This window comes from Thermobia domestica, chromosome 2 (assembly GCF_964235325.1).
Source record: "Thermobia domestica chromosome 2, izTheDome1.hap1.1, whole genome shotgun sequence".
NCBI classification, from domain to species: Eukaryota; Metazoa; Arthropoda; class Insecta; order Zygentoma; family Lepismatidae; genus Thermobia; species Thermobia domestica.
Window position 1 is genome coordinate 35156046 of NC_137455.1, and position 17753 is coordinate 35173798.

General features: G+C 36.2%; 1 protein-coding gene across 3 annotated transcripts in view; it reads right to left on the bottom strand.

Annotated features, from left to right (window-relative positions):
- loaf (low-density lipoprotein receptor domain containing lost and found) overlaps positions 1-17753 on the bottom strand; it is a 699718-nt gene that overhangs the window by 679083 nt on the left and 2882 nt on the right. The window lies entirely within an intron of this gene.

Consider the following 17753-nt stretch of genomic DNA (forward strand, 5'->3'; position numbering starts at 1 on the left):
TAAATCGGTTTTGGAGAAAATCGATATGTCAATTTTCCGTTTTTACTAGATGTCAATTTTTCGGTTTCTGTTATTTTTTTCAATAACCTGTTTTGCCCATCCATAATATTTGGAACTTGTTTACAGCTACCATAAACAAAAATAGAACTGTTCACACAAACAAGATCTAAAATTAAATTGTTTCAGTATACAAACATTTTGATTGAGAAAATGCCTCACACAGAATAAACAAACATTTTATTGGCAGAAGAAAAGACTTCCGAGATTCAAAGAAAATTAAAGGAAATTCTCTCTTAAACGCGTATCCTGATACTGCTTTTAACACTGATCACGGTTCTAAAGAATTTCTCTATTTTTTTATTATTTATTATTGTTTTTCTTCCCAACGATCGATCATTCCTTTCTTTTTTCCCCACGTGAGAACACATTTTAAAACGTAACGGTGATTAACGAATTTATAGCGTGCACGAGAGACGTCAAAATATTTAAGGATTCAGGTACTGCCAGGGTCCATCCAGAAGCAGCCATTCTTTCGACGTCAATTCAACACGACAATGGATGAAAAGAGAAGGAAAAGCACTCATCTCATAAATTTGAAAGTAAGAAGAGAAAGTTGGAAGAGAACACATTGGGTAAACTTAATAAGAGATTCTGTTACTGTTATAAACAACTCAATAACGGTGTAAATTGCGATGGCGCACCAAAGCACAAGCAGCAAAACAAAATTTTTTCTTTGAAAGAATACAAAGACTCCTTGCGAATAACAATAATAATGTTATTATTAAAATAACGAAAAACAAGTGTGTGAAGAATAAGTATTTAAAGCAAAATACTTCCATTTTACATTTTTTTAAGTTCTAAATTAACAATAAATCTTTTCATTATAATAAAAATAGATTTCAAGGATATGAAGTTTGTTCAAAAAGTATCCGATCTTAATTTTTCGGATTACTGTAGTTAGGGAGGCGTACGTTGATGCATGAATATACGTGCTCTTAATGCTAATTCTTATTTATTTATTTAACAATCATCAGATACATCTCAGAGGCCATTTTTTATTGGAAATCTAACAACAACAACAACAACAACAACGAAAAGGAGTTGGGAAGGTATCGTCCAGGGCCTGTTTAATAGGTACCATCCCAATTTTTGCCTGGTGGTGCTGAAGAAAACCTTGGAAAACCCCAGTTAAAATGGTCGGCAGCAGGAATCGAACCCACGAACTCCCGAATGCGAAACCCATGCTCTACCACTTGAGCTACCAAACTGCAGATGAGTCAGTTCGCGGCAGATCGCCGATGAGTGAGGGAGCGTAAGGGAACGGTGTCGGAATTTCTATTTTCACAACATTACTAAGAAAAGTTTGAAACAACGCTACTGCATTAAATTTTGTGTTCAGCTTGGAGAAGCCTTAGTGCAAACGATCTATAAGATTTGACAGGCCTTCAGGGACGAAATGTTCTTCACATTTGATAGACTTTCCTGGCCAAACACAGCACACATGCTTCTTCAGGTTTCCTACTCTCCAGATATGTCTCCATATGGTTTCGGGCTTTTCCTCCGAAGCTGAAAATGACTCTGAAAGAGAGCAAATTTCAGTGCAGAGATGACATCATGCAGAATTCGGCGGACCAGCTGCGCACAATCCCAAATGAGGCGTCCCAGTGCTGATTTCATTAGTAGGAGAATAATTGACAGAAGTGTTTGGCAGTTCAAAGGAACTGTTTGAAAAGAGATTAATGTAATATTGTGGTATTCGAATTCTTTTTAATGAATACAAGTCGGAAACTTTTTCAACGAACTTCATGAAATTACAATCCAGGACTTGAGATACGCTATGCTAGACAAACTATAGAACTTAGTCCTGTGTTCGATACCCGATAAAACAACCTTGAAATATGAACCATTACGGGGTTCTGATTTCATATTTAACTGTAAGTCCAGGTTCCATATAGCCTCTATGCTGAAAAGAGACGCTTAAACTCCAACTACAGAATCAGTACCTAAGTGTAAAATCATATCGTTTTATGATTATATTGTAATGTATCACGTGCTAGTGTTTATAAACAATGTCACCTGCTCCTGTTTGTAAACATCAACGAGATGGATTTACTTTGGAGTACTGCACCTTACGTTGGATTACTACAAGAAATAGGCGACTAACCACTAGCACCACCTATAAGTCACATGACGACATGGGAGTAGCAGCGCCATCGCCACCAGGAGCGCCTAAATATTGGAGAGCATCCAGCGGACAGGCACCAGTCTGCGATTGGCCTCCCTCCTCTTGCTTGCCTGGAGCACTAGGAGAAATTCAACTTCAAACCCTCTAGTCCGCTGCGGGACTCTATCCGGCTTAGTCTGCTTCGGGGCTCTATAACTCTTAACCCCCTCACTGATTGCCTGGAGAATAGGGGTTTCCTACGCCATTCTACCAAGCTTGCCCGCAGTTCTGTAGAGAACCTCTCCTTGGCCGCACGGTCTTGGGCTCTACAATTTTCCATCACAATAGAGAAAATTTTATTGAAGTATTTCTGTAAATACTGTTGTTATTAGAGGATTTTTTAAATAATAAACCTGCAGTGGAAGTCAATCTCGGACTCTAGGATATTTTCCTAGGGAGAGGGGCGTGGCTCCTTATGTTTAAGCACTGCAAGAACTTTCAGAAATCTTTGCAATTATAATGTTTATTAACTTTATTTATTAAATTTTAGTTCAATTCTTTCCCGCCTGTCCTTATTGCCGCTGCAGTAAGTTTGGCAACTCACTAGCAATCGTGTCTTCCGCTATTTTAATTTTTATCTCTTGATTATATTTCTCTCTCCCGTCTTTAGGTCTATGTTCCCTTACCTACAAAGTGAGATTGGGGTTCTTTTAGATTAGTTCCATTTGTTCATTCTTTTATTTCTCTTTTTTTCTTTTTATTTATTTTCTAAAACACAAATGCCATGTCCTTTAACTTTTTTTTTTTTTTTTTTTTTTTTTTAGAAATTTGAGAAAGCGCTATACTACCCACTATCAAAGTCAGGAATCGACTTAATTACATTGATACACCAAGGCTGTATTCAGAAAAAAAGGAACTCGGACGCGGACTAAGTAAAATCAACTTGTTCTAATAATGACAAAGAGAACAAATTGTAGTTTTATAACTTCAATTTTGAAAATTATAAGTATATCAATTATTTATTAAATTTATATTTTTAAATTTCACGTTACTTTGGAGACCGAAGAATATTACATGGAGAAAACATTGTATGTGGCGTAGTACGTAAAAACGTAGGTTATCTGCGTACATCCTGTATTTTTGGACTTAGAATATGACTATGTATAACATCCTGCAGAAAATGTATAACTTAAAATGTGTTTTATAATCCTGTCGGTGTAAGTGTTTCATCTATGATGACTATGTATAACATCCTGCAGAAAATGTATAACTTAAAATGTGTTTTATAATTCTGTCGGTGTAAGTGTTTCATCTATGATGACTATGTATAACATCCTGCAGCAAACGTAACTTAAAATGTGTTTTATAATACTGTCGGTGTAAGTGTTTCATCTATGACTATGTATAACATCCTGCAGCAAATGTATAACTTAAAATGTGTTTTATAATACTGTCGGTGTAAGTGTTTCATCTATGACTATGTATAACATCCTGCAGCAAATGTATAACTTAAAATGTGTTTTATAATACTGTCGGTGTAAGTGTTTCATCTATACGTACTTTCTGTATGACTGTATATAGGGGATAAGGATCTCATACACAAATGAACGTAGATGTATAACAAATAGCTGACACGGGAGGGTCACACAAGTTATCGCTAAAATCTGATTGTCATATAGCACATCTGATAGAGAATCTCGAGAAATGAAAATGAGCAAAATTTAAGGTGCTATGGACAAGAAGGATACGACCTACGGGGCTTCAAAATTTGAATATCCAAAAAATTATGTCATGGAATTATGTATGTTTAAAGTAAATATCTTGAAAACTGTTAAACCAATCAAAACAAAAGTTGCACATTATAATGAGAACAAAATACTCTATCAAAAACCACAAACAGTGTTGCCATAGATGAAGCAGTGTTGCCAACTTACCATAAAAATATTTTGTTTCAAAAAGCACCATATGCAAGTGTTCACTCAAACGCACTATTATCACTAAACATAATAGTGAAGTGTAGTGGTAAAGTGTTACACACTGTTAGAGCTACGTGTGCTGAAAATGTACAATGGAGAAGTCTGATATGTGACAACAGATGGTAAAAATGGAATCTGGGTCTTATACTATGAATTTAGTTCAAATGCCTAACACCGATAGTATAACATAGCAAAATGTCAGCAGTGTCATAAAATATTGATGCATTTGAAAAACGAAATTATGATGCCATTTTAACGTCCTGTGTCAGCTCCGAAGCTATATAGGACGGGACCTATAGTGTAAAATAGGATCCAAACCACTATGACAAAGGAAGATAACAATGAAATGTAAGGTGAAAAGTACAACAAAAACATGTCCGAGGCAGAATTGGAACCCGCATCTCTAATAGGTTGGTTGTCTAGCCTTCTAGACCACACGCTATCCCGGCCGACTAAAAACGAAAGGAGATAGTAATAAAATAATTATATTTCCAATGTGAATATGGTAATATTACAGTGTATGGAATGTAAGAAAGGAAGTAAAAGAGTATGTCACTTAACACGAAAGACATACGCTAAGAAACTACTCTTCCAATATTGATAAGAAAATCTGGAGAATCATTTTACAGAATTAGAAAACACGTGTTCCTTTCCAAGCGTGTATTATTTTGTTTTCGCGAGTTGTCTGCTTATTCACTGAGGCTACGGAAGTGTAATACAGATCCGTCATTTTTTTCCCAATGCATTCCTTTATTACCCTGTGTTGCCACATATCAGACTTCCCCATTGTACATTTTCAGCATACGTAGCTCCAACAGTGTCCAACACTGTACCACTACACTTCACTGTTATGTTTAGTGATAATAGTGCGTTTTAAATCTGTGAATACTTGTATATGGTACTATTTTGAAACAAAATATTTTTATGCTGAGTTGGCAACACTGCTTCATCTATGGCAACACTGTTTGTGGTTTTCGATAGGGCATTTTGTTCTCATTAAATTGTGCAACTTTTGTTTTGATTGCTTGAACGGTTTTTAAGATATTTACTTTAAACGTACATAATTCCATGACATAATTTTTTGGATATTCAAATTTTGAAGCCCCGTAGGTCGTATCCTTCTTGTCCATAGCACCTTAAATTTTGCTCATTTTCATTTCTCATGATGCTCTATCAGATGTGCTATATGTCAATCAGATCTTAGCGACAACTTGTGGGACCCTCCCGTGTGAGATATATAATATACATATGTAATACACGGGAGAGAAATAAATGTCAGAGATCCTGCAACTGCATGATGTAACATCTAAACGGGGAAAAGGCAGTACATATGTATCATACGGATAGCGTGTTTCGTGCAGATTTCCGTAGTAAACATATGAATTCCGTACATTTGTACAACATACCGCTGTCCGGATAACGGATTTTTCTCAGTGTACGTACGCTCATGTGCTTACCTAATCCGTAATTAAGAAAATTACTGCACCAGGTTGTAATAGAATATTTTCTACATCTTTCGACTGTACTTTCACATTCAAATCACGACATGTGAAAGCAAATGAAACAAAGTTCTTGCGATGAAGCATTGTCATGGAGGAATTAGATGTTGCTAGATGAAAAATCCTGCTCGCTACATAATAGTGCTACTGTTAATAGGAAGCACAAATGATACAAAGCTTGAAACTCTCGTTTATTTTCGGGGTTCAAAGTCTTACAATTATTTGAAATGGTTCATAAGAATAAAATTAAAATTTGTTCTCTTTATTATTAACAAATTGTAACGGCATTCGAACATTTATCTTCCAAAATGGATTGATGAGATAATATTTCATTAAAACATGAGTTTATTTTCTTTCGTGAAGCTGTCACATGTTGGAATTAAATGATGAAGACAAAGAATACAGAGGGAAATATATTGTATCTTGGAAGAGGATGGTTATATTTTCTCCGAAGACTTATTTTTCCCCTCGAGGCTTGGTCACTCGGAATTCTCTCCGTGTCAGCAGCCCGAAGCAAGCAGGAAGGAAGATCTATTCCACAATTGTAGCAAAAGCTATAAGAAGAACACGACCCTACCAGAGACTCTGGGAGCAGAAGAAATATAGCAAAGTCTGCAGAGGATATGAAGCGCTAAATTGCGGTCACAACCTCGTGTTGCTATTACTGACAGCAAATGCCAAGACGGCCCCTGTTTTGCATCAGGCAAAAGGCTACGAGGAAGGAGGGAATAAAAATATTAAATTTTCCTCATTTTACTGTCGCATATCCACATTATGGGTGTTCAATTTTCTCCTACAAACTCTCTCTCTCTCTCTCTTCTTCACGTTTAGGAACCATAGGCGAGGACTACAAGAGAGCACGCTTGCTTGATTGGCTGTATAATATTTTAGCATCCCTTGCAACGCTGAGGCTATATGAGAGGTGGACCTACAGTTTAAGGTGGAGTCCGAACTACCGTTCCCGTTTATATTCAAGTCTCTTCTCATGGGAATTGAACCAGGCATCTCGTACACCAAAGACGCGCGAGCGCTACCCACTAGACCAGAGAGGAGGGCTCACAACGGGGCACAAGGACCCATGTCTCCTTTGAGGCAAGAAAGAAAAATAGGTGACTAATTTTGAATATGCAAGTATTATTATACTTCCAAACTACACCATGTTACGTACCGGTGTAAGTGTCGGAAGTCTTATAAAACGCCTATGTCCGTTCGTCCTTCTGCCTATTGATATGTATTAGAGCAAAAGAGGTTAAAAGATATATTGAGAAGCTGTTTTTTTGCAATCGATTCATAGTCTTAAGAATATCTTCTATGTCTCCCTTAACTTTCTATTCAAACCGGAACTAGTAGAAACCAACCCTTTTCGGATTCAACGTTGATCGTCAAAGAACAAAAACGGAAATGGATACCGATAAGTGGTTTTTAGCAAACGACTCAGCGTCTCAAGGCAGCATGTCATCAGCACCCACAATGCCTTACCAAAACCTGAAGTGAATAAAATTTACTAGTACTTCCAGTTACAATATTGATATCCGTAGGTCAGAAACGGTAATAGGTATCGAAAAGCGTTGTTTGCAATCGAGTCAGTAGTTTCCATTTCTTATATTAACCTTGTATTCAAACCAGAATTTGCAGAAACCAACTATTTCCGGTTTCAACGTTGATCACCAAAGAACAAAAGTAGTAATAGATAGCAATAAGCTTCTTTTGCAATCGACTTAAGAGAATCAAAACAACATATAACATCACCACCCATAATCCTTTATCAAAACTAGAAATAGTTAGAATTTACTAGTATTTCCGTTTTCAATACTGATATCCGTAGATCAAAAACGGTAACGGATATCGGAAAGCGTTCCTTTGCAATGGATTCAGCTTCCCAAGAATAGATTCCATCTCTTCCATTACCTTTCTATTCAAATCGTGGTAGAAATTAATCGTTCCCTTTTTCAATGTTGATCGTCATGGTACTAAACGGTATTTTTTTTAATAGATAGCGACAAATGGTTTGTTCTAATCGATTCAGTGTTTCAAGAGCACATACCATAACCGCAATACTCTTGCAAAACCGACAGTACGTTATTGTTAAAAGATATTAAAAATTGAGTAGATGCCTTTGGAATTTAAACATGGGAGAAAATAAGGGGAAATGGCTGACTGAAACGTTAAACTGAAATATTGTGAATGATAGGAAAGCAAAAAAATAATTATAAGAGATTAGGATACTGTGTGAGGAGAAAATGTTTGCTAAGGGATATGATATAAGGTATGATCAAAGAAAATAAGAGAAAAAATAAAGGTACACTAATGTCCAAAATGATTGTCGCATATCTATAACAGCCTTCTTGTAAGAATATAATTTGATAATGATTTTGCAGGGCACTTTTAATACTGATACTATGTGTATAATCAGGAAATGTATATTTGTGGTAAATTTCATAGGAAAAGAATTATAAATACGAATATTAGAATGAGTAAAACAAAATGTTGCTAAATGGACAAGAAAGTTTTATTTTCGTTTTATTGTTCTTATTTACTGCTCTTTTGACATGAAATTTGCCACATACATGTCTTTGCCGATTATACACATACTAACTTATAGCAAAATACCGGGTAAATTCGTTATCAAATTATATTCCTACAGCAACATATTTATATACTTGAGACAATAATTTTGTACATGAGTGTACAATTAACAAAGTATCAAAGCAGGTAATTCTTACGAGAAAACGAAGAGATTTTTTTTTATAGTTTTATTTTCTACGATTACATTTTGAGACTAAGAGACACGGCGATGATAATAAAATGGTGGAATATGGAAAGTGGAAGGAAAACGGGAGAATCTCGGGAATATCCATCTACACAGTGTTTAACCACCATAAAACTCACTTGGTGAAAGCTAGGATTGAACCAGGGACCCCATGTCATAGCATTGAGCCACCTAGGTCCCGAAAGAACGTGGAGGTTACTTGAGGGTCGTAGAACACATCTTAATTTGTGGTATCTAACATTTCCCTCATTGGTTTCTTCCTTCCGTCTCTCTAGCTAAATTATCCATTATTCTCCGCTCCCATATTTCAAATTCTTCCAATCGTTTTCAGTCGTTCCTTCGTAATGTTCATGTTTCTGCTTCGTACAGTGCAACCTTTCACGTGAAAATCTCATATTAGAACTTTCTATTCCACCTGCATAGCAGTGATAGAATGGGCAACAAACTTACGTTAGTGACCCGTGACCCGGTCTGATCCGGACAAAACCATGATCCAATCAGGTCTAAACCAGTAGCCCGCATAGATCCATGACCAGGAGACAAAATGTCATATTACATGCGTATGGGTAGTATTGTGAGCCTACTAATGAAATTTTAACACATACGATTATCTCCTCTCTCATTGCCATTTCACTAAATATATATTTTTTTTGCTCGCTGTTTGCGTATGTGTGTGTCAAACATTGCACTGGAAGATAACTACAAGGTTTATCAGATGGAGGGTTTATCAGGGTTTATCAAAATCACAGAAGAGATAAACTACATCTTTCTCTTATGAGGGATCGCCCAAGTTTAATCGACCAGCAGAACGTGTTGTTTAAAACATAAAATATATCACTGAGAGGGAACAGTGTTTTGTTAGTTCTTTTTCTAAAGAAACTACATATGGAGAAACGAATAAACATAAAATATTCAAAACATGGTATTTTGCTTAAGAAATGCTACACCAAGAATCAAACAGTTGGCTGTTTGAGCTCAAGCAGTGAACATTATCAAACAGTTATAAAATTATGCGTAATGCTGCAGAGATGACATTTCGGTTAATTCTGGGTTGCCAGGTCTGTTTCGGGTTACCGGGTCTGAGAAGTGATACCCAGACCCGGATGACCCGCACAAAAGTCGTGACGGAAGTGACCCTTGACCCATTCCATAATTGCTACAAAGCACTCCTTTCTTTTCTTCTTCCCAAAAGGCTTCTATCGTCAATTCTATCCCTGCAAGGTAATACATTAATTATTATTTTCAATTCAGGGAAGTTATTTTGATTGACTGTGATGACAGATAGGTATTACAGTGGGTATTGTGAAGACTACTTATAAAGATATGAAAGAAAGAACCTATATATGATATGATATCCCTTTTTTTCTTTCTATAACGAAGAAAAGAATAATGCGGAGGAGGTGGAAGCACCTGTCAGCGCCAAACTTTATTGTGAATATTAGACGACGCTCACGTGCGTCAACCCTTATCATCGACATCCAGCTCACAGTCATCTCCATTAGAGCTCGTGCATGAACGGACAGGACGCGCGTCGTCTGAAATTACGACAATCAATACGTTTCCTGGAAAACCACATAACACTGATTGTCTCGCCATATAGCCACATGCCATACGTCGACCCACAACAGAAAGCACGTATTTCTCTTCTTTTCTCTCTCTCTCTCTCTCTCTCTCTCTCTATTTCTTCTGTTGATTCTTGGAAGAGAAAAGGAATAATAATACCACAATAGGTGGAGGAGGAAACAAGGCGTATGCGTGTTGGTAGCGGCAATTGAAAAGGGAAATAGAAGACAGAATTGATTATTTATTATTCATTTTAAGTTATTCATGGGTATCGAATATCTTTTAGCATGAATCTGTCTTTTTGATACTTTATAAGCCAGAGTTAAGTTGAAGAAATATTGACATATCGAAGGGACTGTCTACAATAAATCCACAAATACTCGGCTTTGGGATATATTGTATTCCAAACCCTAACCATAATTACCTCCACTTCCATATCCTTCATTTCCATGTAGATTTTGAACCGCTAGGAAACGAAATCGACCAGTATACACATAACTATACTGCATTCAACCTTACCTCTTGTTTCTTCCAACCAATCAAGTATAGCAGACAATTCTCACTGCTGCCGCGTTATAGACACGCTTGCGAACAATAAATTCAATTAGCAAATGCATTAGAATAGTTCCCCAGCGCGAATAGATGTCTATGCACTAGGGCTGGATTAACTCATCTGGAGGCCCGTGGGTAGAAAAGATATGTGCCCCATGCTGACTTCACCTAATACATTTCTGTGAAGTATGATCATATTTTATGATGATTGTATCTTCATGATTCTTTTTAGATAGCCACTTGACATTTTGATCAGAGTGGAGGCCCCTGTTTGCCTGGAAGCCCGGGACTATAGCCACTCTAAGCCCCTCCCTTATTCCGGCCCTGCTGTTCACCCGCCAACTAGAAGTCAAGTCCAAGCGTGACTCGGAGCCCGCTCTCCCAGTAACTAGGCCTACTATATAGGAATCAAGTCCCTGATTGATTAGGAGCTCACCAGCTCACATAAATTAGTCCTGCCTTTCATAACTTCGTATTCCATAAAAAAAATAAATAAAAAAAATCACCATTTTATTAGATCAAGAAACATTTGCTTTTAATATATATTTTATAGTGTCGTCTTGGTATTGGAGACATAGCCTGTGATATTCGTATAAACAGCTATTTTCGTGGTGCTCTACGACCTTCAAACTAATGCAAAGATCTTTTATATAGAAGCATATTCTCGGGTGTGTATCCGTTCGAAACGGATGATGTATAAAGGTGTTTAAAATGCGTTCTCTCCAGTGTATATTGAAGCATTTCAGTAATATATTAGCATTATATAAAATTTGTTACTTGTAAAATAATTCTAACAACTGGAAACTTACACAGGGTATAACCATAGACGTTAAACTAAAAGATTTCATTTCTTTTACATTTTTTGTAAACTTATACAGACTATTATGAACACAGTTAACTATTTTCCCGGCAAATAGATACTGCTTGATCTTGCCAGTAACGTCTTTGCATCTAAAGTTTTAGTGTGGAGACTTAAGAATTTTAATTTTTTTTTTATTATTTGTAATGTTGAATTTAAGGATGGATCAATGGTAGAAAAGTAGGACTCATTTACAAAAATTGAGCTTTAAAGGACACGAGATTACAAGAAGGCTCCAGAAATTGTATTTGGAATTTTCAAAGAAATATTTCAATATTAAAATTAACTTCATTTTACTACATAATGTGTCTGCTTCATTTGAGAATATAAATAAGCAGAAAGTGTAAATGTTTTACCAGACAAAGAAAAACAATACCTACATATTGCTGTTATTAAGTGACAGCGAGAAACCGGATTGATGTCTTCCTGTGTTACAAATTCTGAAAACCTCACGCGTTTCTCCGAAAGGATAATTGAATACTACTTAGACCTAATATTAAAAATAAGAATATAATATATATATATAGAGAGAGAGGATGTTAATTTATTATGTAGCAAAAATCCACCGGTGAAATCCTCACACCTAAACAATAATAAAAATGAAAGTTCATATGAACATAAGGCGAAAAACGCGTTGTTTTAAACTTAGGAAATGCCGAAATCGAGAAAATTGTAACTTTGAGGCTACTTAGCTCCAAAGCTATGAGAGATATCAACGGCGGTTAAAGAAATATTAGAGGAACTAGTGCACTGTCTATCTAAATAACTATGTTTCAGATTTAGGTTCTACCGGCGCATATGATTTTAGAAAGAGGGTAGGAAGAGCGGAACCTATACCGCAACTCCCTCTATAAAATCCATTGCACCGATACGTCCCAACTCTGAAACATGGTTACTTAGATAGACAACGTACTATTTCCTCTAATATTTCTTTAACTGTCATTGATACCTCCTATAGTTTTCGAGCTAGGCAGCCTCAAAGTTACAATTTTCTCGATTTCATCTCGTAACTTTGAAAGAACGTGTTTTTCGCGTTATGTTCATATGGATTTTTTCTATTATTTAGGTGTGAGGATTTCACCAGTGGATTTTGGCTACATAATAAATGAACAGCCCGTGTATATATATGGAATATTTTGTATTTGTGGAAAATACATGTATGTTTGAGAAAAATCCAATTGTTGGTGTGGAAGAGGGCGTGAGCGAGCTAGAGAGAGAGAGAGAGGGAGAAAGAGAGAGCAAGGAGATGTCTTTTTCGTATTTTTGTCAAAGTCATCTATTTTAGAATGACAAGTCTATTTCCGTTTCATAATCATGCCGCCATCTTTCTTTTACACTAGAATTTACCCATTCAGATTATCTACCCTACCTTCAAGCTTTTTTTCTTTTTTTATTCCCATAGCTGGTCGCTATTCGCATGGCATTTGCAAGTGACGAACATTTTCTATTACCACCACACCATTATTATTATTATTATTATTATTATTATTATTATTATTATTATTATTATTATTATTATTATTATTATTATTATTATTATTATTATTATTATTTTACTATCGTGTGTAAGAAAAGGAAATACAAAGAATTCGTCACTCTTGGGACAACATAATGTGTATTTTTTTTAGTTTAATGTCCCACGATCAGGGATAAAAGTGTATCTGAAAAGGTTCACGTCACGCCGTCACTCTTGCCTATCTTTCCCCATTGCATTTTTTTTTTTTTAGAAAGCGAGGGGACGCCTCAGATATTTTCTTTAAGTGGGGGAGGACGTCTCCCCGCGTTCCCCTTCACTTTTACCCCTGCCCACGATTATACTCCGAGACTAAAGAACCCAGTGATGATGATAATGAATGGCATGATGGAAACCGGAAGAACCCTGAGAAAACCCCCAACACATAGTATTTGTTCAGCACAAAACCCACTTCCAACTTTGATCTAACTAAGGAACCACACACATCAGAGGCGAGCGCTCAACTATTGAGGTGCCGCGAAGCCCAACATAATGTTCCGTATTGTAAGAGTTAATTTTGCATGATGGTCTGTGCATCTACCATCTTCACCGGATTCAAGACCCCGTACGATCGGAGCCTACGTTAATGGTAGATTCAGTCCTTCAAAATCTTTTTATTGTAAGTGCGCAAGCCACAGAAACTAAAAAAAAAAAAAAAAAAAAAAATGAAAGAAAGAAAGAAAAAAACTCGAGGCACCCATTAGTCACGGCTTTTATTTATTACTAAACGTTTAGTACTGCGATTATTAATAAAGTAAACAATTTTTATGTAAGAAAAAGGATTAGAAAACTGTTGTTTTATTTGTGGCTAGTTGAATATAAACATTATTTCTGATTATATATCAAAGTATCTCTCTTTTTACCCTTTTTTCAAAATAAGGTGTAAAAAATAAGCATCTCAGATGTATAGTTGAATACAAACTAAACCAACTTTTCTTATCAAGATGGAAACATCAAGAGGATATTAATGGTCATGAGCGGACAGATAATTTTGTCTCCATTACAAAGAGTTAGTAATTTTCCGTTGTCACTGGAAAGCACAAGGAACGTAAGTTACTCTTCTATTCAATAATGTTGTCCTTAGATCTTCAAGTTCGAGTAAAAAAAAGAAAGGTTTGTTTTGTTCATGTAAATACTATACTTTCAGTAATAAGGGCAGGATGCATGTCCAGGTGCTTTTACAATTTGCTAACATACTCCGGCAGTTTTCAGCATTTTTTTTTTTTTTTTTTTTGGTAATAGAAATCGCGATAATCTTTCACTTTGCCTCGCAACACAAACACACAGCACGCCTCAATAACGTAGCATTTCCCCTAATTATGTTGTGCCAGAAAGAAAAATTTCCCTACTGCAATAGGAAAGGATATTTGATTGTCTTCTTCTCCTCTCCCCCCCCCCCCACACAAGCCCATTTCCTGGATATTCTGTTCAGGTATCAAACCATTGTAAATGTATTAATGTGTGCAATTGCGTAGCATACGTGGGTGTCAGAACAGCAGAGTTAATTCACATTTTATGAGAAATTTGTTTTCTAAATTATCTTTGCTAAAATTATTCTAATTTGTGTGGTGTATTAGTGCTGCTATTATTCACAGCGGCCGTTGAATAGTTTACTTTTCTTAACTTGTTAGCTGGAAACACTTCTAATGGTGCGAGCTGGAAACACTTCTAATGAGCGCGAGCAGAAAAAGCTTTCTGCTTATGTTCTTAATAAAAGTTCGCCAACAGTCATAAGGTCGTTACCGTTTCGTCTTTCTCCACTCCCAGGTTTCTCCAGGTATCCATTTAACTAGGGATGACCAATTCCGAAGTTTTTACTTTCCGGAATCCAGAAAGTAAAATCGGAAAATTCTGAATTTCGGAAAAATTCCGGATTTCGGAATAATTCCGATGTCGGAAAAAATTCTGAATTCAGATAAAATCCGGAATTTAGAAAATTCCGATTTCGGAAAATTTTGGTCATCCCTACAATTAACCCACACTATGCAAATCTATGAGCTACATTTAGACAAAGACGAAACAGTCGAATAAATTCCTCCCCTACCGGAAATCGAACCCGGGGCGTCCGGTTACTACATCTTACCGACTACATCACCATCGCTCTTCTAACTGTAAACAGGATGTTGAAATTTGCCAGAACAATCAGTCTGGCGGTTTGAAGTAACCCACGAATCATTTCCTATTTCCTTGTTGGAGAAGATACAACTAGTAGCTCACAGACTAGATAATCAAGTTTTCAACAATAATGTTATTATTGTTCAAAAGACGTATATCCCTCTTGAAATATTTGTGTTATTTTCTCATATCATAACTCTAAGAGAGTGAAAACCTGTAAAGCGTATATACCAGAAACAAACACAGCCACATTCTTTAATGAAGAGAGTGGCTTTAGAAAGCTCTTGTGTGCAGCCTCTCTAATAGACAGTAATAGAGCTCGGCGCTGAGGGAGAAAAGCCGATAATTACAGTCGTTGTAACGTAGTAGCTATCATTTTGTGCTTAAATAACACTCGCACTACGTCAAAGATTAATCTTTGTCATCAATGATGTTTACTTTTTGTTCAGTTCTCTTCTCTTCTGCCCCCGACTGTTTCGTTTCACTGATTTTGCTGCTGTGCTTTCTCTAATGTCACAGATAGTACAGGGTTTTCTTGTAACAGTTATCGAACTATTCTTTAAGATTCTTTTTGGCAACTTTATTACTGAATTATGTAAATAGAACACAATGGTAATTTACAGTAGCCAACGTCCTACAGTAATGGAATACCGCTCTTCGTGACACCAGCTAAATCAAGCAGCGGTGGATTTGGTCAAAGGGAAGATGGATGACCCTTTATACTCACCAGATGGTATTGGCATTGCGTCGTCCATCTAGCGTCGTGAGGATAATTGGGGAGCTATTTGAAAGCAGAAGTAGCGAGCTTTGATCTAGAAAGCCAGTATTAACGGCCATGTGGTAGGTTCTGTTGCGCCAGGAGTTTAAATAAATACAGTGATATCTGTCTTACTAGACCACATTTAATTTCGACAGAAGATACCCAAGTAATGGAAGGGTTAAGGATGATGTATGTACCTCTACCAGTACTTCAGGTTGGTTGGTTTGGAATTTAAGCGTACCTTTCAGCACCGAGGCAATATGAAAAATGAATTTACAGTTTAACGTGGAATCCAAAGCACGTGCGCTCTCATCTGCAATAGAATAATGGTCTCCCGTGCTGAAGGGGCGTAAGCCAACCATATAACCACAAGGAAACTCTACAGTACCAATAACATCAAGAAAGAAAAATCAATTTTGCTGGCGCTAAAAAAGTGTGTTGTTTGTTGCCAACATGCTATAACCTTTATATCGTACGAAAGAAATCCTTAGTGAGAAAGCGACTGACTGATCAACGCTCTGGCGAAACCGCTTAACCTAGAAACTTGACGATTGAACAGTATATGATTTGTGACGTAAGGCACCACTAAGAAAGTTTTTTTTTTTTTAATTCAACGAAGAGGGGGATAAAAAGGAGTGAGAAAGTATTCTATTTAAATGTTCATATCTCGGAACTTCTGAAGGTTAGAGACATGAGGACTTCTAATTTAAAATAATCAGACTCATATTTCAGGTTTTAGACTTATATTTGACCTAAAACGGAAGAAAAAACAGTTAGTAGGAAAAGAGGGTAGGAATTAAAATTATTATAATAAGATGCCTATATCTCGGAATCTCGTAAGGTTCGATACATGAAATTCGGTATTTCGAATTTTCACTTAAAATAATTAGGCAAGTATTTACCCGTTTTTTTTTTTCACATTTAATCTAGAAAAGAAGAAAGGAGAATAGGAAGAAAAGGTGGAGATTACAATTATTATAATAAGAGTCCATAACTCGGAATGTCTTTTAGAGACGTAAAATTTGGTATTGGACTTCTCATTTTAAAATAATAATACATGTGTTTCAGCGGGTGTTTATATATATTTTTTTCTAGGAGAGAAGAAAAGATGTAACAATGGAGAGGGGTGGGTAGCTATTATTATACAGGTAATAAGATGTCCATATTTCGGAATCCCTTAAAGACATGGAATTTGGTGTTCGGGCTTATTATTTAAAATAAATTAAACATGTGTTTAAGCGTTTTTAGATGTATCACCTAGATTGGAAGAAAAAGGGGTGGAGGACTTCCCTAAAATGTCCATACGAAACGCTCGTGTTTTGTGTAAGACTTCGAGGTCAGACAAACTCTATTATGAAAGGTCCAAAAGGAGGAATGCAAAATATTACCGACAGTAGCAGTGGGACCATTTGCTAGTAACTGATATTTTTTTTATTATTCTCAAATGTATTGTTTAGTAAAGTACATAAACATGTAAAAAAAATACAAACTATTCAGTAGCCGATTGTATTTATTTCTTTTTGTCTTCTGCTAATAATGGCACACATACTTCTAACATTGGAACACGTTTCTAGCAGTGGAACACATACTTCTAACAGTAGAACACATGCTTCTAACACTGGTACATATGCTTCTAACAGTAGAACATATGTTTCTAACAGTGGCACACATGCTTCTAACAATGGAACACATACTTCTAACAGTGGAACACATGCTTCTAACACTGGCACATATGCTTCTAACAGTAGAACATATACTTCTAACAGTGGAACACATACTTCTAACAATTGAACACATGTTTCTAATAGTGGCACGCACACTTCTAACAGTGGAACACATACTTCTAACAGTCAAACACATACTTCTAACAGTCAAACACATCTGGAACACATACTTCTAACAGTGGCACACATATTTCTAACAGTATTACATATACTTCTAAGAATGGAACAGTGTACAACGTAATTTACTAAACTGTCAAC